Consider the following 21543-nt stretch of genomic DNA (forward strand, 5'->3'; position numbering starts at 1 on the left):
AAAAAGTCAGATTTAATTTCTTGCTTTTGTGATGTATTTACCTCTATCCTGTCTTCTTATTTCTTTTACCTCTTCAATGAAATGGGTGGTTATAATGAATGGGAGTGGGGACTTACATTTTTTAACCAATAAACTTTACTTTTTAAAACAGTTTAAGTTCACAGGAAGATTGAGTAGAAAGTATAGAGTGTGCCAAAGAACCCCTGGAATGAAGACATTTTTTAATACTTTCTTTTAATTCCCACAACTTAGCACAGTGTGTTATGTGTAGTAAGCAATTAATAAAATAGTTGTTCATTGGTGGATTCTATCATCTTGTGGGCTGGTGAACCAAATAGTGAAGATTGTTTGAAATGTATTTTGAATGAGTACACTCTACCATAATGAGGAACTGAGGGAGGACCAGATTATAAAGTCTATCAGCTTTGTGATATCAATTTGGCTACTCAAAGACATTTGCTTGCTTACTTCTGAGTTTCAGGTCATTCTGGATGGATAAAGCCATTGGATAAAAAAAGTATAACTGTAGTAGGAGTAACAATAAAGGTAACAATGATATTCTACATGAATGATGCTTTAAGCTAGGTTTGAGAGTTAGATTTTACAACTAGTTGTGCAGCCACAACATAGATACGACATGTTTACAGTGGTAACCTAGTATCTAGCCCAGGGCCGGGTTTTAACCTGCTATTTATCAGAGTATCAAGTTCTAACCTAGTGACTATCACAGTGCCCTGCATATCACAGTACATAGGGGAGGCTCTAACCATTAGAGGAGGCACTGTCTAATTTGAATCCTGAAGAACTAATCAGAGTTAAGCAAGTGAAGGGAGGGATTGTCTTTGAAAAGTACTATACTCAGAAGGAAAGTGAGTTTCAGACTCCATTGGGAGAGAAAACCCCTTGAGAAGGAGGTGATTATAGTCTGTGACTCCAGAGAAATAAGCAGAGATATTTCATGAAGCGTCTCATAAACTTGCTAAGGAGCAGAAATTTTATCTGGAGATGCAATAAGGAATCCCTAGAGCATTTAAGTTGAGAAATGACATGGTCAGCGTTGTTTTATAAACATCAATTGGGCTTCATGATGGAAAGTCTATTCATTCTACAAACGCACGTTGAAGATCTGCCCTGTGCTAGACACTCTTCCAGGAGCTGAGATAAAGCTCTGATTAGTTAATTTCCTAATTTTAGGGAACTCACGTCAGTGCATGTTTATGTGTATGGTGGCAGCAGTTGAGGTGGGGAAAAGTAGACAGATACACTTATAATTTCAGATAGTGACAGGGGATCTGAAAAAAGAAAACATAGAACAGGGTAGTAGAAAGTGGCTAGGGTAAAGGCAGTTTTGAAGTTGATCATGATGGATGGCACTCTTCAGATGGGACATATATTAGGAGACTAAGAGTGGGAAGACTACAGATTTGCAAATGAAGGCAATGAGAGGCTAAAGTAAGGTAGTGGTAGCAGTAATGGAGAAGGAGGCCCAATATTCCCCATACACCAGTATTTAAGGAGGTAGAACCTGTACGGCTTGAAGAATGATTGGATGTGATGTGAGCAGTGAAATTTAAAGAGGTTGTGATGGTATTGGCAGCAGCTGCCTCTGAACAAGCCCTGTCTCCTGGCCCCTGGTTACATACTGCATGATCCCATGCTGGCTTGTTAGTCTTGGACATATTGGAAAGCATGGCGGTGCTTATGGATGGTTCACCTCTCTTTAGAGTAACTTGAAAAATTGAATTTTGTATGCAGTTGCATGGAGTTATGAAATAGTTCTAGCCAATGTGCTGTGAGTGGAAGTGACACACAGCTTTTGGCTAAGGCTCATAATTATTATTGTGAGGTCTTTCACTCAGTCTTTAAGTTTGTTGTATGAACCATAGGCTTTGTGTTAAGATGGTTGGACTAAGAGATTCAAGCACCCTGGCTGGGTCTCTGGGTACAGAAATAGTTACCCTGGAGAGATACCTAGGTCTGAGGGGATCTTGTGTGAGCAAAAAGTAAAATTCTGCATGTTAAATCACTGAGGTTTGGGATGGCTGCAATATGAACTAGCTTATACTGCAATATAAACTACTGCAATATAAACTAGCTTATTCTGGCTAATACAAGCATCTTGAGTTTAGTGTGCCTGTGGGATCACCAGGTGGAGGTGCTCAAGAGGAAGATATATAGGGCTGGAGTATAGTGAAGGGCCAGAATGGGTTGTAAGCCATTCACAAATATATAGTAGCTAATGGGAATGAATGAGATGAAACAGATGAGTGAGCAGTGAAAGCTAAGGACAAAATCTCAGGAAAAATAAAATTTAAGGGGAGGAGATGAGAAAGAGAAACCCACTAAAAAGAAAAAATGAGTGGCCCGAGACAAACAGGAGTATTAGACAGTGGTTTGGGTTTGGAGAGGAGGAAAGGGAGGGACAGTACAAGTAGTGGATGTTCTCAGGTTCCTCAGTAAACAAGGCTCAGGGGCCACAATATGGTTGGAAGGGAGCCTGGCAGTCTTACCTTGATTGAGTATGCAGAGAAAACAGTGTTTTTATTGACCTTGTATGTCAATCAAAATTGAGGGAATTGATGAAAATCATGGGGAAGGGCTTATCTCTCACTCTCACTTCTCTTGTTGCTGCTAGGAGGTGCAGGAGACATTATGAAGGAAGTATTGCAGAAATTTCCCATGAAGAATGAAGAAGTTTCGTTCCCTTTATACATATTTATTCGGTACCTATAATGTACCAAGCATTCCTCTAGTCATGGGGCATAGAGCAAGAAACTAAATAAAATCCTTGTTCTCTAGGTACATCATTCCAGACAGAAAAAATACATATGCAACATTTTGCGTGATGGTAAGGCTGAAATTCCAATACTTTGGCCACCTCATGCGAAGAGTTGACTCACTGGAAAAGACTGATGCTGGGAGGGATTGGGGGCCGGAGAAGACGGGGACGACAGTGAATGAGATGGCTGGATGGCATCACCGACTCTGTGGACATGAGTTTGAGTGAACTCCGGGAGTTGGTGATGGACAGGGAGGCCTGGTGTGCTGTGATTCATGGGGTCGCGGAGAGTCAGACACGACTGAGCGACTGAACTGAACTGAACTGAATGTTAACTTGGGAAGTGAAACACAATCAAGTGACAGAGTAGGATAAGACAAGAGGTAACAACAGGTATTCAAGGAAATCTGACACAGTAACTATCTGAGCAGAGATGTCAGGTGAGGGAGAGAGTGAACCTGGGGAAAGACTGTTCCCAGCCGGGGAAACAGCAGGGTCAAAGGGCCTGAAGCAGTCTTATGCTTGCCAAGATGTATGGGGTATAGCAGGGAAGACAGTGTGGCTGGAGCAGAGCGAGTCAGGGAAGGATGGTAGGAGGCAGTCAGAGAGACTGTGAGGACCAGTTCATGCAGGTCTGGTGGGTCTTGGAAAAGCTGTAGCTTTTATTGGGAATGAAATATGGATCTCTTAGAATATTTTGAGTAATGATCTCAAACAACTAACATTAAAAAAAAAAATCACTGTGGTGGATCTGTGAGGAGAGAAATGTAGGGTTAAGAGTAAAAAATAGCCAGTTTGATTAGAAGATGATTGTAAAAATCCAGGTGATGACTTAGAGTAGGGTAATAGTGGAGTTGATAGGAAGTGGTGGATTTGGCTGTATTTTGAAGGTGGTACCAATAAATTTGCTCTTAGTTTGGATGTAGGAGGAAAGAACAATAGGGTCAAAACTAATTTCAAAGTTTTTGGCATGAGCAACTGGACAATGGAATGGATTTTTTTTTTTTTTTTGGAGAGGGACTTAACTGTAGGAAAAAACAGGGGGAAAATGTAGTGTAACTCCTGTATATGTTAAATTTGTGATGCCTGTTAGCTGTCTACTTCCTAGGTGGCTCAGTGGTAAAGAACCTGCCTGCAATGCAGGAGCCTTAGGAGCTGCAAGCTTGATGCCTGGGTCAGGAAAATCCCCTGGAGAAGGGCATGGAAACCTACTCCAGTAGTCTTGACTTGAGAATCCCATGGACAGAGGAGCCTGGCAGGCTATAGTCCTTAGGGTCCCAAAGAGTTGGACACAACTAAAATGACTTAGCATGCACACACTGTTAGCTATCCAAGTGGTAGTGTCTACTTGGCAGTTGAAGATACAAAGTTAGAACTTGGGGAGAGGTTATGGCTGGAAATATCGACTGTGAAATCATCAGTTTATAGTTGGATCCTCATCCTGGAGGCTAGGTAAAGAAAGTATTTCAATGAATGAGGACTAATAGGCCATGTCTTATGCTGCCACTATGTGAAGTTAGATGAGAGTTGAGATATGATCATTGTTGGGATGGCTATTAAGAGCAGGTACCATGAGATGATGGAGACAAAAATCTGTGTCAAGAGAGCATTGGCAGAGAGGAATGTGACACTGCAGGTATAAATAACTTTTGAGATTTGTTATAAAGGAGGACAAAGAGATGGTGGTTAGAGGGGAATTTGAAATATGGGAGGAATTTTCTAAGTTTGTTAACTGATAGGACTAATCCAGAGGGAAAATTCAATGATATAGGAGAGGGGGTACAAAATTCTCAATTAGGCAAGAGCAGACATCCAAGCATGCGTCAAGGGACTGGCCTTTGAAAGGGATGCCAATGGTTCCTCTGTTTTATTAATACCAGGAGAGAAGGAGGAGTATATGGGTACAGATGCAGGTGGGTTTATGGCTGTAGGAAGATGTGGATCTTCTGACTACCTCCATTTTCTCAGTGAATAACTAGTCAGGTCATAGCTCAGAGAAAGGATAACAGAAGGGGTGCTGGATGTTTGAGAGAGAAAGGAAGATATGGAATATTCCTCTGGAGAGTGGGAGACTGAGAATGGATTGGGGGAAATATAATAATATGCATGTCAAGAAGTAGTAGAGCTTTTAATCATGAATCTGAAGCAAGATGAATCAGCATAAGTATGTGTTCACCTCCCCGGTGGCTTTGATGCCTGTGATTCAGGTGCAGACTCAGAGTGGGTTTGCAATGATCAGGGTTGGGATCGGGGAGGTTAGGGCATGTACAAAATAGTAATAATAATGATGGATTGTGGAATCGAGGTCATAGTGGGGCGGGAAAGTGAAAACATAGAGGGTTCAAATAGCTCACTGGAGTTGGAGTACCAGAGAGAATAAACCAGAGGGATAATATATGGAGGCTCAGAGAACGGAATACTTGAAACTGAGCTGATGGAAGCAGTGTAGTCATTTATAATGACTATGTATAGAAAAGAAGGAAGCTGAAGTGGCCTGAAAGATCAGGTCATAGTAGCTGAGAAGGCAACGAAATTAAAAATCCAAGATACTGGAAGGAATTCCAAGAAGACACTGAAATTACCAAGAACAGAGGTGGAGAGTCACTGTGAGTCAGGGGCTGTGACTTTAAGAGATGAAGAAATTAACCTGTGAGTCTCAAGCTAAGTACAACATGTAGGATGAACAAGATGATAGAAGATGGGTAGCATGATTTTGAAGGAGTTGAGATACGTAGCATTGAGGGAGAAACATTTGAACCTTGCATAGCACCTTGAATATACCTTCATGATGCTGTCTTATTCTACATTTTGCTTTAGTCTGTGCCTTTTTTTTCTCTTTTAGAAGCCCCATCTCTTTACTAAAATATTGAGTTCATTAGGCATAGGAACCTGTGCTCTCATTTTTAAGCACCACAGTGCCCAACACAGTACCCAATCTATAGCAAGCAATTACCATTTGTTGAATTAGATTGCACCAAATGTGGAAATTTAAAGATCAAATGGCTAACAACCACAGAGAATACAATTTTGAAATGAGATTTACACCTAGATTTATTGCATGTACTAAAAACATAGCACTGTCAGCTAATCATGTAGTTCCAATTGTTTCTTGAGTTCCAAAGACATTAAAAAATATAATTTGATCATAAATATTGCAAAGAAAAGCCTGGGGGCATTCTATTTGCATGGAAAAGTGCTGTTTCCTTGTTTCTATGCTTCAGAAATAAAAATGTCTGGGAAGGAGAAGACTTGCTAGCTCTGACCATTTTCTGAACCCCCTAAATATTTGTTCATCCAAAATCACTCTTTGAAAGCCAAAGAATAGTTAATATTTACTTTGCAGAAGGACCTGTCGCCCTGTTTTAACCGTGCCTAGGGCAAACTGGGCAATGCAAAAAGACTATTCTTGAAAAATCTCCTCACTGTGTAATGGCATTGTATACGATGAATAATAAACATCACAAGAAAAGAGAAATTTTGATTGAAACTGTAAACTCTACTTAGATTTGCTTCCATAACTTATTTCTGCAGCATCTAAATGTAAATTGTAAGAGTGAAGAGCTGTTTTATGTGATGTCCAAAATTGCCTTTTGAAAACCATGATGCAGTGTCAGCACTTCAGTTCCACCATTGACATAGGTAATGGAGACAGGCTGTCTACCACACACTATTGCTTTCCGTGGGTAATTCGCATTCTCCTTGTGTCTTTCAATTACCGCTGGCAAAAATGCATAACTAATCAACTTAGATCAAAGATACTTGATTTGTACTGTTTCTTTCTCATCTCTGTCACCTCTTGCTTTCTGTCTTCTTTCTCTCTCCTTCCTCTTTTCTTAGACACTCATAAAGCAGAATCACTTAAAGATAATAGCTCCTTCAAAAATACAACTCCACAGGATTTAATTAAACCTTACATCCCACACTGGCCTGGGGAGGCTGAAGTAGCACAAGATGAATATTTGTTCGGAGTGAACATGGGATTCCAGTGGCCTCAAGGTGTCAGAGACCGGTGCATTAAAAGGGAGACTTGGCTTGTCACTAGTTGTATGAGTTTAGTGAGTTAAACAGCAGGCTGGAGAGTTAGCAGTCCTCCCTTTTGTATGACGTTGCCTACGGTAGCGTCCTCCTCTCCTGCTTCCTTATCTGTAAAGTGGACTTTGAATACCAAACTTAAACACTGTTGGTGCTTAGAAAACAACTTGTTAAATGTTCATACCTAATTTTTTTTGTTCTCTTTGGTTTACAAAGTCTAAATAACTATGCTGGGGACATTTGTGTTGTTGTGGAATATTAGATAAAGGTGAATGGGAGGGGCTTCCCTGGTGGCTTAGTGGTAAAGAATCTGCCTGCCAGTATAGGAGACATGGATTTAATCCCTGATCTGGGAAGATCCCACATGCCACAGAGGAACTAAGCCCATGCACCACAACTATTGAGCCTGTGCTCTAGAGCCCAGTCGCCACAACTACTAAGCTCATGTGCTTCAACTACTGAAGCCTACATGCCCTAGGTCCTGTGCTCCTGAACAAGAGAAGCCACTGCAATGAGAAACCTGTACACTACAACTAGTGGGTAGCCCCACTTGCCACAACTAGAGAAAAGCCCGAGCAGCAATGAAGACCCAGTGCAGCCAAAAATAAATAAATAAAAAGTGAAAGGGATTATTTTGTTAATGACTATTCCATATTTTCACCATAACTTCTGGGATCTTCTGCATTAAAACAGAAGTTACTATATCCCTTACATAAACTCTACTTAAGGCAAACTGCTAATACAAAATTGTTATTGTTAAAAAAAAGATCCCAGCTGCCAGAATAATTGTAATGGCTGTGCATGCTTGTGTGCTAAGTGGCTTCAGTTGTGTCTGACTCTGTGCGACCCTATAGACTGTAGAATTCCAGGCTTCTTTTGTCCATGGGATTCTTCAGGCAAGAATACCTCCTCCAGGAGATTTTCCCGACCCAGGGACTGAACCCACGTCTCTTATGTCTTCAGCATTGGCAGGCAGGTTCTTTACCACTAGTGCAACCTTAAGTGCCCCTGTAATGGCTAACATTGACATCATAATTAATGCTTGCTATGTGCTAGAGACTGCTTAAACAATTGATATAGAGTAACTTATTTATGCCTCAGAACAACTCTGTACAAGACCAATGGAAAAACCATAGCTTTGACTACATGGACCTTTGTTGGTAAAAGTGATGTCTCTGCTTTTTAATATGCTGTCTAGGTTTGTTATAGCTTTTCTTCCAAGGAGCAAGCATCTTTTAATTCCATGGCTGCAGTCACTGTCCGCTGTGATTTTGGAGCCCAAGAAAATAAAATCTGTCACTGATTCTACTTTTCCCCTTCTATTTGCCATGAAGTGATGGGACCAGATGCTATGATCTTAGTTTTTTTGAATGTTGAGTTTCAAGCCAGCGTTTTCACTCTCTTCTTTCACCTTTATCAAGAGGCTCTTTAGTTCCTTTTCACTTTCTGCCACTAGAGTAGTATCATCAAGTTCAGTATCCCAGTTTGAAGAACACCAGGCTGGAGACATTCTCTTACTCTTGGGAGAGTCAGTCTTTTTGTTCTATTCAGGTCTTTAACTGATTGAATGAGGCCCGCCACAGTAAGGAGAGCAATCTGCTTTACTTGGTCTCAGTTCAGTTCAGTTCAGTCACTCAGTCGTGTCCGACTCTTTGTGACCCCATGAATCACAGCACGCCAGGCCTCCCTGTCCATCACCAACTCCCAGAGTTCACTCAAACTCATGTCCATCGAGTCGGTGATGCCATGCAGCCATCTCATTTTCTGTCGTCCCCTTTTCCTCCCGCCCCCAATCTTTCCTAGCGTTCTAATGGCAGTTTATGCAAATACCCCTTCACAGAAACACCCAGTATAATATTTGACCAAATATCTGGGTATCCCATGGCCCAGTCAGGTTGATAAAATAACCATCATGATAAAATTAACCATCGTATCATGTAAGTGACTGAGCCAGGATTTGGGTCCAGGCAGCTTGGCTCCAAGGCACATACTTTTAGCCTTTACTTACCTCTTTCTAAGGTCTTAGAACTCCTTACTGTCACCTCTTCAACATGAAAGTCCAATAATGCCCCTCTCAGACTTTAACAAAGATTTTATAATTTTCAAAATCATAAACACCCACCCTCTTCCCACAAGCAACATGTCATGCTAGGGAGAGCTTACAAAGAAAGAGTTTGCTACTAAGAATATTTGACCTTATTCCCACATATTGTTTTGCCCTTTAATATTTCAGATTGGCCAAAATTAGATCCTTGGTTGCTTCACACCAAATCTCAAACATTCCCAACTGGTTATTTCATAAGCCACAGAAGGAAGAACAGGCAATCTTTGCTTTTCTTTCCTAGATCCTTATACAGAGAGAACTGTAACCGGACCACAGGTCTGAGGACTGGGACTTCCTGCCTGATTTGGCTCTTCTGGAAACGCAGCACTGTGTGGAAGAGGCAAAGACTCTGCTCATCTTCTTTAGAGTGGGGGATGCAGTCAATACGTAAGTCAGTAAATGCGATGATATTTAGTTGAATGTGGGTTAGAGATATAAGTTCTATGACAACAATTGAGCTGGGAAAAGGAAGAGAGATGGAAGATGTTGGCAAGGTAGCTCTTAATGTAAGAGAATCAGAAAAGGCCTCTCTTGAGCAGGTGACATTTGAGCAGAGATTTGAATGAAATAAGGGAATGGGACATGAGACTGTCTGTGGAAAGAACATTCTACGTGAAAACTATGAATCAAGGGCCAAATCGGGAATATTTGCTGAGTGTGTAAGGAACAGCCTGATTGGAGGGAAGTTAGAAAGGTGCAGAGAGGAAGGTGATGGAACCTGAGGGGTACCCAGGGCCAGGTCATGTAGGGTCTTTTGGTTCATGGAAAGACTTTGGATTTTGAGATGGGAAGACTTTGGAGGGTTTCAAGTAGGAGAATAACACAATCTGACTCATGTTTTAAAGCCCTCTGTGCCCCACTCTCCCACTGCCCTCACATGGCTGCAGTAATAGAATATTTACTTGGGAGCAAATGTGGAAGCGGAGAAACTAATTATGAAGCTATTGCAATGGCAGCTTGGGTAGGGTGGGAGTGAGGGAGGTGGTTAGAATTTATTTGGATTTGAGTTATATTTTAAAGGTAGCACGAGGGGCCTTGTTGATAGATTTTCTATGTGGTGAATATTAGACTATTAAACAGAGATCTTACAACTTCGCAGATTTGTGTGCAAAGGAATGGGTTGGGCTAAGTGGTATCTAAGGTCTGTTTCTCTAGAACAGTGATTTTACTCCGTGCTCCCTGAGACAACATTCAACTATTTTATCAGCTGCAGTTAAACTTTATTCTTTTGACATCTAAGGCTCTGTATATCTTCTTTGATCCAGAGTAGTTTTTTAATAGCAACATTATTAGTCTACCAAAACAGAAGCCTGTGGACGAAAATGAAAGAATTTTCAGTGTGTTCATGAACGTGGTGGAAAATGTACCAAAAATTACAAGAAAAGTTTTGAAGACTTTGTAACTTTTAATAAATATGGGAGAAAGACAGTCATGAAGAAGAGAAAAAGACACATAACATAAAATAATATGAAAATGTCCCTCAGGGAAGGACCAAAGAAAGGATTATTTTATTTAGCTGCATCAGCAAAAAATTGCCTGGCTTTATATTAGGAAAAAAGTCCCCATAATCCAGTTTTAAAAGTACTTGCTCCATATATTATGAATGACATTTCCAGGCTGCCAAATTTCTGATTGAGCTGGTGATTAGAAGACAATGCAGTACCTCCTTTTCTCTCTCTCTCTTCCTTTCTTAGAAACAGCATTGCCTCAAATCTTCCTCCTCTGAATGTTTCGTGAAAGTCAGAAACAGAGAAAGCAATGAGAGACATGTGTCAAAGAGTTGATTTCGTTGAAGAGAAATACTTAGCAGGAATGTACAGCAGCTAAGACAGGGAGAGGTGGTAGGGGAACAAGAAGGGTCAGGAAAGAGCAGCTTTACCTGCAGCGTTTGAAGGTCACAAGGAGTGTCAGGTACCAACAGTACCTGGGTTAATTGCCCCTGACACCAAATGAAATGAAGCTCGGTTCGATTTGCAGGCGACTCTGAAGAGAGATGGCTCATTTTCAACCTGCATGTTTATTTCACGTTACTTAATTGGCCTATTGAAGCATGAGGGCTGCTGTGAGGCAGCAGTGGTAGGGGGAGGATGTGTGGTGTGTGTGTGTGTGTGAGAGAGAGAGAGAGTGAGTTAAAAGCAGTAATTTATTATGATTGCTTTTCATGCTCACCGTAATAGACCACTTCCGAGCAATCAGGTTGTGCTCCTGCAGGACTTGGGGTGGCACAGGTAGGCATTATTTAATTCACCTGTGAGAAAGTGAGCAACAGAGAGGGATAAAGTGGATATTAATCAGAACTGCATGAGATTTGAGATGGCCACATCTAAATCAATCCAAGGAATCGTCTGGGAAATCAACTCCCTGTTTTCAGCTGGCTTACACATTTTATTCTGGTGGGGGGATATTAGGAGCTTTTTTTAAATCATGTCTTCCAAGTCTGGTTCATCGTAATAAACTCCAGAAAATTCATAAGTCAGGATGAATTTGTTCTGCCTGGAGTTTCATTCCACAGTCTCTGAATGCTGATAACCGGTGTTACTGGGATGTTATCTGAGAGCCTGAGGCTCTTCTGAGTTTGTTGTAGGGGTTAGCCTGGGTTTCTCAATACCTCCTGAGCCACAGGATATGGTTACATCACTTTGGGAGCTCTGATCTAGTCAATACAGGTGATAGAGATACCTGAAACAGGGGATAAAATGAAGAACCAGGAGTGAAATGCCAAGGGATCTTGCTCTGAGCTTAATGTGCAGTATGGAATCAGATTCATTAAGGAACAATTCCCTTGATTTTTGATTATGTAAAATAAAATATTCTCACAGGCCTTGAAAGAATGTTTTAAAGAGGAACCCTGTTAGTATGTAGCATGCCAAAATTGAAGAATAAGAAGATAAAAGCTGTCATTTCAGTCCTTAGCTTTTACAGCAGTAGCTCCCATATCTAAGCTCACTTTGTTCCATCCACACACGGGCCTCAGGTTCGAGAAGCCCTGTATTAAGAGTTAACTGCCGCCACTTTTGGTTATCCCCACTTGGAAATACTCAATGTAAGGGGGTACCCAGATAATCCAGAATGTGATTACACTGTTTTTGAAAGGTCATTGAAATGAAAACATGTACTTCATAATTGTAATACGTGAACATTTCCCCAAAACATATCCATGGATTCATAGGAATCCGTGAGAAGAGGAACTTGGCTGTAGGATTCTTCTCAAAGTAGTCCTGGGGCATGTGAGCAATTCTTTGGGAGTTACTCAGTGGGCTCTGTAGTAGGCGGGTGTGTTCTTTAAGGTCTTCTGGGAGCTGTGAGCGGGTGCTCCAGGGCACCTTATGCATGCCCTCCCCCCGCAACAGTGTCCCCGTCATTTTCTACCCTCTTTTGTTCCGAGAGACTTAGAACAACTAATAAGCCATCTTGTATAGCCTAATATATACAAAAGCAGCTTGATCAGGGTTAACGAAAGGGCTGATAATTTCTAAGAGAAATTTACAAGAGTCAAAGCTTTTGAAACATGGTTTCAAATTAATAAAAAGTTTTGTATGAGACAAAGAATTTGTTTATCTGAGTATGAAAATGTTCTAATCTAGGGGATGGTGATAAAGCCTAAGTTATAAGGTTTGGTTGCTACATCCTTCATCTATTCCAGGCTGCGAAGCAGCTCTTCCCAACTGGCCTTTTCAAACTGTCTGTCTCTTTTGGCATGTGTGTTGATTACAGACCTCAGTGAAGATGGTTAAGGTATACCAGTCAGTATATATTTTTGTAAATGTGCTTATTTTGAAAACACACATTGTTTTCTCAATGAAACATCTTGGGTCACACATAAATTAAAGTTGCTTTGTATGTTAATTAACTCAATGGGCTGCTGGGGTTTATAATGGACCTCTAAGCCCTGTTGGATTCATCCTTTGGTGTTTGAAAAAGAAAAAAAGGAAGAGAGAAAGGAAGATCTTTGATCTTCATCTTATCTGGGAGAGGAGAGTAGAAAGGAACCAGAGACAAAGGACTAAATTAACTTTTTGAGAAATGCAAGCAACAGAAAAGATAAGACAGGGCTCCAAGTATTGCAGAATAAATGGCTTCTGTTGTGTCAAGTTTCGGGAAAGAGAAAGAAATGGTTTTCTCAGAGTTCCTTACATAGGTCTGCTCTCCCTAGGCCTTCCTTCTCTAGGAATCCTCCTGCTTTGTCCCATGTGGAGTTGTTAATACTATTCTGGGTGCACACTGAGGCAGAATTAGTTCATTCCCTGTCCAGTGGCTCTGGTCTCAGCTAGGTAGGCCAGATTCAGACCCAGGGGAAGGAGGCAGAATGTACTTGGGGCTGGAGGAGGGAAGCAGAAGGAAGGAAGGGTCTGTCAGTGTCTAGGAGGATCAACCTGAAAACTTGTTTGACAAAAATAAAGCCTGAAAGCTGGAGCTGATTTTCTTTCTTCAGGCATTATTACTTCCCACCAAATCCTGGGCTAACAGCATCTGTTTTGAGTGCATTTCCATTCCCTCCCAGACAGCAAGTCCATTTCTAAGACAGGTCCTTACGTTATTCCTCATGTTCTTTTGGTTAATGAATGATATTAAAAACAATAATAATGCTTTTAGACACATCATGAAAGCAGGATAGTAACAGTAGGTAGGCTTCATTAGTTGAGCTCCTACATTCAAAATATCCACAAATAACTGAACTCAGAGTGAAACTCTTCTTCATTCTACCCAGAGCTCTATTGTGGAGATGTAAAGTAGCTTCCATAGTCAGTACTGCATATTAAACTGTTAAAAGAAGTTCTATTGATTCTCTTGAATCTACATCTTTTGCAAAGAAATCTGACCCTTTCTTTTTCTTCTCACCCTGGATCATGAAGACAGAACACAGTCACCATGTCTGTCACATATGATCAGCTCCTATATTATCCACCTGTGAAATACTCACTCTGCAGATTCACTGGGAAGTGAGAATAGCAAAGCTGCCCTCCATTTGCTCTAAGGGTATTGCCAGTCTACTTTCTCCACACCACTTATGATGTGTATTCAAGGAAAGTGCAAACTGACTTTAATAGTAATTGAAGAAAAATTATAAGCTAGAAGCTAAATTCTATGCAAACACTGAAAATCATTCTAAAAGTATGTATAGAAATTACAGATTTTCCAAGGTTGGTATTACCTGAATGTGATTTACTCTTTGTTGGATCTGTAAAGCATATGAGGACACAGAACTGTGTATGTTTTAAAATTGATTGTTCCATGTTTTTTCCTTGATGACCTGAAGACAGTCAGTGAAGCTAGGCCAGATACAGATACATGCCTTTTAACAGTAGGTAATTAGGCCTGTTGTACCTACAGACACTTTCCCTACAGGAGTATTGGCCCCTTTGACTCCCAGTGTGTTCCTCCAGTTCACTTCAATTAGGAATATTTAGGAAAATTATTCAAAGTGAAGAGCTATTAAGAAATCTCTTCACATGCTGAATTAGTGGGACAGTGAGACAAGATGTGATTTTATTAGATGAAAAATTATCTAGACAAGACTTCCCATGATTTTATAGGATCAGAATTCTAGTTGGTGTTTAGTGTTATGACTTTATAAAAGATCACATGGCCTTATAACTTTATCATCCCTATCCTCAAATTTTTGCAGTGGCTCCCTGTTGTCTGAAATAGGTTGAACCTCTCATTGGTAATCTGACATTTCTCTGCACTTACCTATCATTATACTTTTATAAAAATTAATTTTTATTTTATATTGGAATACAGTTGATTTGTAGTATTGTGTTAGTTTTAGGTATACAGCAAAGTGATTCAGTTATACACATACATAAATCCATTGTTTTTCTATGTTATTACAGTATATTGAGTTCCATGTTTAATATCTATTTTTTATACAGTGGTCATGTATGGATGTGAGAGTTGGACTGTGAAGAAAACCGATCGCCGAAGAATTGATGCTTTTGAACTGTGGTGCTGGAGAACACTCTTTGAGAGTCCCTTGGACTGCAAGGAGATCCAACCAGTCCATTCTAAAGGAGATCAATCCTGGGTGTTCATTGGAAGGACTGATGCTAAAGCTGAAACTCCAATACTTTGGCCACCTCATGCGAAGAGTTGACTCACTGGAAAAGACTGATGCTGGGAGGGATTGAGGGCCGGAGGAGAAGGGGACGACAGAGAATGAGATGGCTGGATGGCATCACCGACTCGATGGACATTAGTTTGAGTGAACTCTGGGAGTTGGTGATGGACAGGGAGGCCTGGTGTGCTGTGATTCATGGGGTCGCAAAGAGTCGCACACGACTGAGCGACTGAACTGAACTGAACTGATGCATATGTTAATTCTAAACTCCTATTATCTCTCCCCTCAACTTTTCACCTTTAGTAACCCCGAAGAATTGATGCTTTTGAACTGTGGTGTTGGAGAAGACTCTTGAGAGTCCCTTGTACTGCAAGGAGATCCAACCAGTCCATTCTAAAGGAGATCAATCCTGGGTGTTCATTGGAAGGACTGATGCTAAAGCTGAAACTGCAATACTTTGGCCACCTCATGCGACGAGTTGACTCACTGGAAAAGACTCTGATGCTGGGAAAGGTTGGGGGCGGGAGGAGAAGGGGACGATGGAGAATGAGATGGCTGGATGGCATCACCGACTCTGTGGACATGAGTTTGAGTGAACTCCTGGAATTGGTGATGGACAGGGAGGCCTGGCGTGCTGTGATTCATGGGGTCGCAAAGAGTCGGACACGACTGAGCGACTGAACTGAACTGAACCATAAGTTTGTTTTTGAAGTCTGTTTTGAATCTGTTTTATAAATAGGTTCATTTGTATCATTTTTTAAGATTCCACATATAAATGACATCATGATATTTGTCTTTGTCTGACATACCCCACTTAGTATGATAATCTCTGGGTCTGCCCATGTTGCTGCAGATTCCTGCTTGTGCTTGGCGTCATAATCTCAAGGAACACTCAGCATTTGCTATGCTTACCATTCCTGTCCCTCTCTTGGAGTGAGTTTTTGCTTTTTTTTTTAAAAAAATCTTCATGTTTTCTCTTCAGCCTTAGAACTTATTTTTGCTCCATGTTCTAGGCTGAAATGCTATTTTAGGCACCAACTCAAGTGTGTCACAAAAAATGTGACTCACTTCTATACTTGGAATGAATTGTTTCTTTGCCTCACTCTTTTAGCACACTGGTTCTCGATCCTGACTATACATTAGAATCACTGGAGAGTTTAAAAAAAATACTGATGCATTCTTGCACCAAATTCTCACTTTAAATTTGAACAACGATCACCAGTGACATTTTACTCTTTACTCAGTCCTTTCCAGATACACGTAGGTAATATCGCCTTCCAAGGGCAACATGAAGGTGTCTGCTGATTCTCTCAAAGTGAGTTTGGAAGAGTAAGTGGGGGCAGCTCACTCCCTTGGGTCAAGTGGCTGTATATTCAGGTTACTCATGGCAGCTATTTTCTTGCTCCGTGTACATCCTCTGCTGACCAATGCCTGCTTCACCTACAAACTACTCACAGGACTGACCTTCCTACATACTTGCCCCGTGCACCAGCTAGTGATCGTTCTTATCCAAGGGGCAGTGAGGGGTGGTCCCCTCTGCTGGTAACTGATGAATCAACCTAATGTAATCCCTCCAGTAACTGGTAGCCTCCCCCTGCCCCTGGTTCTGAAGATTGCTGCCAGGCCCTGCCTGCTGTTTACCGCACAGGTGGGGTGTTGATCCAAGACCTTGCTTCAGACTTCTAAGCCCATTCATGCGTTAAACGAAGTCTCTGTTTCTGGGCTCCTTTTGGTCTCGGAGCTGGGCAGGTACAGGGCTTGTGGGCCTGGGGGTGGGGTAGAGGTATTGAGGGAAATTTTTGATGCAACTACCCCTACCTGCCACTGCTCCACCAGCCAGGTGAGCATGCTTATGTCACGAACTGTGATGTACATGAAACTATGGGTGATTGTATATGACATGTGTGTGAAAAATCAAACCTGAACAGTCCTGCTGCAGAACCTATGCAGATTAGTCAAAAAGCTCTTGCTACAGTGGCTCTGTGGTTCACTAACTATTGTAACTCATAAGTCTACAATCATTTTATTGTTTGGTGACATCTTTTTTAATACTGCAGTAAACACTTTTGTGATTTCCTATTCATGTACAGACAGTGAAGCATGCGATTCTACCCCATTTTCCTACTTGAGTCACTCTCCACAGCTCCTGATGAGGACTTCATGATGTTTCCTTTTTCCTCATGGTTTTATTACTCCCTCCCTACTCTGCGCTTTTGGCTGATGGCCTTGCTTCCTACTTTCCAAGAAAGGGTTGTGAATCAGGAAAGGACACGCCCATTCTCTCACAGAGCACTTTACCAAACTGCTGAATCTCTACTGGTTGCTGTTTCCCTTCTTGAGGCACAGCCCCAGCTCATGTCATACTCCCACTCATGCAGCTGATCCCACCTCCCTGGCCTCTTTTCCATGATCTGCTTCTCCCATTTGCTCTTCTCTCTTCTGCTTCGCTATGATCCTCTCTACTGGATCATCTGCCATCCTAAAAAATAAGTTCTTCCTTGACCCTCTCATTTTTTCCATTAACCTTTTTTGGCGGCCTTGAGAATGTGCCAGCAGAAGTCCTACAAAAGGGAGTGTTCTTGACAGAGGACCCTAACTGTTGAGCTCTGAAATCTATCCTGCCTTGGCAGTGAGTCAACGCTTGCTTCACACTGCTCCCCACCAGAGTTTGGCAGGGACACTAATACAGATCCCATCTTGGTAGACACAAGACTCCTTTGTTGGTCAGTTCTGGCTCAAGAACTGATGTCTTTGATGAACTTTTGGTGGACAATGGACATGCCAGGGGGATAGAGAAAGGAGGAAGGGAAATAGTATGGATTATTTATTGGGCTATGTCTCCAGATAGCTTTTTTCCCCCTTTTATTTTCCTCTTCTTTTGTATTATAAAAACATTACCACAGACAGATACTCACTGCAGACAGAAGAAAATTCCACTGTATGAACATCAATCATATAGTGCTAACAGCATGCTCAACAGGTCAGTTTCCCCCAATTCTTCATTAAACAGCTCTGTGTGTCGCTAGCCTCCTGATTGCAAAGGTTGCAGATTTACTTTTCATAACGTTGTGGGAATGGGGACTGGGTTTGGAGTGGACCTGGGTAACACTGTTCTTGGATCTCCATTGGCTTCTTCTGGTTTGGTTTTTTGTATTGTGTCAGATGCAATATCTGATACAAACCAGATGTCTTTGGGTCCCCAGAGGTCCTATAGCAGGAGTCACAGACAGCAGGCCCACTCCAAGCTTTTGTGGCAGCCCCTCTCTATGTGGCTGCATTGAGAGGAACACGGCTTTCTGCTGGGTAATGAGAAGAAAACATTCTAACAAGGACTCATATTTGCAACATCTGTTTCATCTGGGTAATTTTAGATAGCTAAAATCTCAGAATGAGGAGAGCTCTTATCATCTTACAAATGATTGCTGCGATGTCTCAAAGCACCCACCACAGTAATTAATAGACTGTAAGGGCTCAGAAGAAATAGGGTCCTTATTAAACTCAGGAAACAGCATCCCTTTAGGGCAAACTGACACAGAAGAAAATGGTATAATGGACTTTCTCTCTTAGAATAGCCTAAAAAAAGTCTTTTCTCTCTTTTTCTTTTGAAAGCTATAGTAGTGAATTAAGGATTTTCATATTTCTGTTAACCTTTTCTTATCCACGTTCAGTTCAGTTCAGTCGCTCAGTCATGTTTGACTCTTTGCGACCCCATGGACCGCAACACGCTGGGCTTCCCTGTCCATTACCAACTACCTCAGCTCTTATCCAGGTATCAATGCTTAATTAATCCTAACCACTTTTCAAAAGAAAAAAGCATCATTCAAAAGAAAGAAAAACACCAATACAATATACTAACGCATATATATGGAATTTAGAAAGATGCAAATGATAACCCTGTATATGAGACAGCAAAAGAGACACAGATGTATAAACCAGTCTTTGGGACTCTGTGGGAGAGGGTGAGGGTGGGATGGTTTGGGAGAATGGCATTGAAACGTGTATATTATCATATGTGAAATGAATCGCCAGTTCAGGGTCCATGCATGTTACAGGATGCTCGGGGCTGGTATGCGGGGATGACCCAGAGGGAGGGTAAGGGGAGGAGGGAGGTGGGAGGGGGGTTTGGGAGGGGCAACTCATGTACACCCGGGGTGGATTCATGTCAATGTATGGCAAAACCAACCAATATAATATTGTAAAATAATTAGCCTCCAATAAAAATTAAAAAAAAAAAAAAAAAGAAATGTGCATGGATAAAAATTGGATTTAAAGATACTGACCAAACCCCATTGTTTTGAGACCGATTTCTAAAGATAGCACTTGCTAGAAATGAGAGCACTTTTACTTATTTTGGGGAGGAAACGTGAGGGAGATTAGAAGCTGTTAATTGTATTATAAATGATGAAACTGGGGGCTCTTAAAGGATACTTCTTCCACTTTTCTACCTCTCACAGAATTTCCCATTGTGCTCCCAGCAAGTGCTTAATAGACATATCTTTTAAAAAAGGTATGACTATAATGTAGATAATAGTGGCAAAATAGAAAATGTAACTCGGATTCATAACGTGTGAATCCCCTTTTATCCAACAAATTTTATTCTCTTTTAAATATCAGAACAAAAAACTCTCCAATGGAAAGCAAAATGATGGAGTACTCACTTTAGAACGTGTGAACTTAAGTACAGTCTAAATGGGCTCTTTGTCAAGCCGATTCCTATTTGTATAGCTCTGCGCAGTAAACAGAGCACTTTGGGATACATTATCTCATTTGGTCCTCAAAATAATCTCTTCTGAGTTGAATCCCCAAAGTCTTCTCAGAGCTAGAAAATGTTTCAAAGTATTTCATTGCCACCCAGAGACTGACTCTATTCCAGTGAACATGAAATGTTCTTTGAGAAAGAGCTGTTTGGTCACCATGCCTTTTCTGCCAGGTATCAGTCTAGAGTGTTCTTTTTTGCTAATGCTAACATGTAGCAGTTATTACCATGTAGCTTAATATATCTCACTGTGTTATTTTAACCAGGGTAGGATAAGTTATGCTGTGATGGCAAACAACCACATATCCCAGTGGCTCACCAGAAGAAAAGTTTGCTTCTTTCTTACAATGATGATGGCAAATCCAGATGACTCTCTGGGGTAACTCAGTGGTCCAGGATTTTGAATGCCTATCACCCTGTGACTGCGGCCTTGGGAACATGTCCCTGTGTGGTTGCTGCAGCAGGGAGGGACTGTGCTGGGAAGTTCATACTGGCAATTAAATGTTTTGTTCAGGAAGTGACACATCATTTCTGCTTACTTGGGCAGGGAGGTATCATCTTCCTACGTACCAGGAAGGAGAGGAAAATCAGTTGTGGTGGTACTTAGGAATTCCTACTACGTAAGGTTTTTCTTTTTTCAGTCAGTGAGGAAGTGTGAAATAAGTGTTAAGCTTTAACTGGGAGTAGACTTAGCTAAATCTGTCAAGGTCTGTGGCTTTCCTCCACTAAATATGTTAAAACTGTTACTCTAAAATGGCAGAGACATCTCATTTTTAGAACAGCTGTGTTGGATCTCAAATTTTCTCTGGTATCAGGCTATGGTGGTTGCAGCATGTTGCCAAAACCACCCAGTAAATTCAGTGAATTCAGTGAGGGAAGAAAGTTGGCCTGGTGGTTTTGATAATGTGTAGAATAAGTAACCAGTTGGTTGTCTGCAATATTCATTTTCCAGTGCATCAGTGAACAGTGTGGGAAATGCTTTTTGCCTGGACTTTTCTTTGTACAGTTTTAGAAAGCCGAGAAAACAGTAGATGTAGGAAAGACTGAGCATCACAGGTTAGACTCTCATGGGTGATAATTTTCTGCTTGGTACCAAATTGCTGTCTTTTTCATACGTGATTTTAGCCTCCTGCATGTTCAGTGATCTTACACCTGCTAATAAATTTGGTTAAGCGAATTGTTGATCACTAAAAGAGAGTGTGTGGTCCTACCTAAAAAGAAACTCTGAATCATCTGAATAACCTGTAAAATTCAAATTCCAGGTCTCCACCTTAAAAATTTAGGATCACTAAGAAATCATATTTTTAACAAAAGACTCTCAGTTGATTTGCATACTTGCTAGCCAACAGGCCATGTTTTGAGGAACACTGAACTAAGTAAAAGAACCTAGATTAGCCACAAAATGGTCAGTCTTTTTGAGAATTCTAAGCAGCCCTCAAAAATATCTGTATTGTCACATAACTTGTTCAATATCCTATACAAAGGGCTTGGAAAACAGTCTGCATAGTAAAAGCACAATAGGCTTTCCAAGATTTGACTGCTGGAGACTGCTGTAAATTTTCTAAATAATCTGTACAACGGTTTTAGGCATTTCTTCTAGTTAATATTGAGTGCTTTCCACCCACTCCATTTACCAGTGCCCTCTAGGATTGTAAAAAAGAACAGTTGGCCCTCAATGAGGACAATGGAAAGCAAGTTGAATGAATCCCAAAATGGCATATTTTACTTGAAAAACATGCATTATGCTCTTTTCCAAGTAAACTGCACGGAAAAATGTAAATGAAGCATAAAGCTCTTATGAATTAGGCCCTAAG

Source organism: Moschus berezovskii, chromosome 5, assembly GCF_049115385.1.
Source record: "Moschus berezovskii isolate FMDL1 chromosome 5, NW_MosBer_1.0, whole genome shotgun sequence".
NCBI classification, from domain to species: domain Eukaryota; kingdom Metazoa; phylum Chordata; class Mammalia; order Artiodactyla; family Moschidae; genus Moschus; species Moschus berezovskii.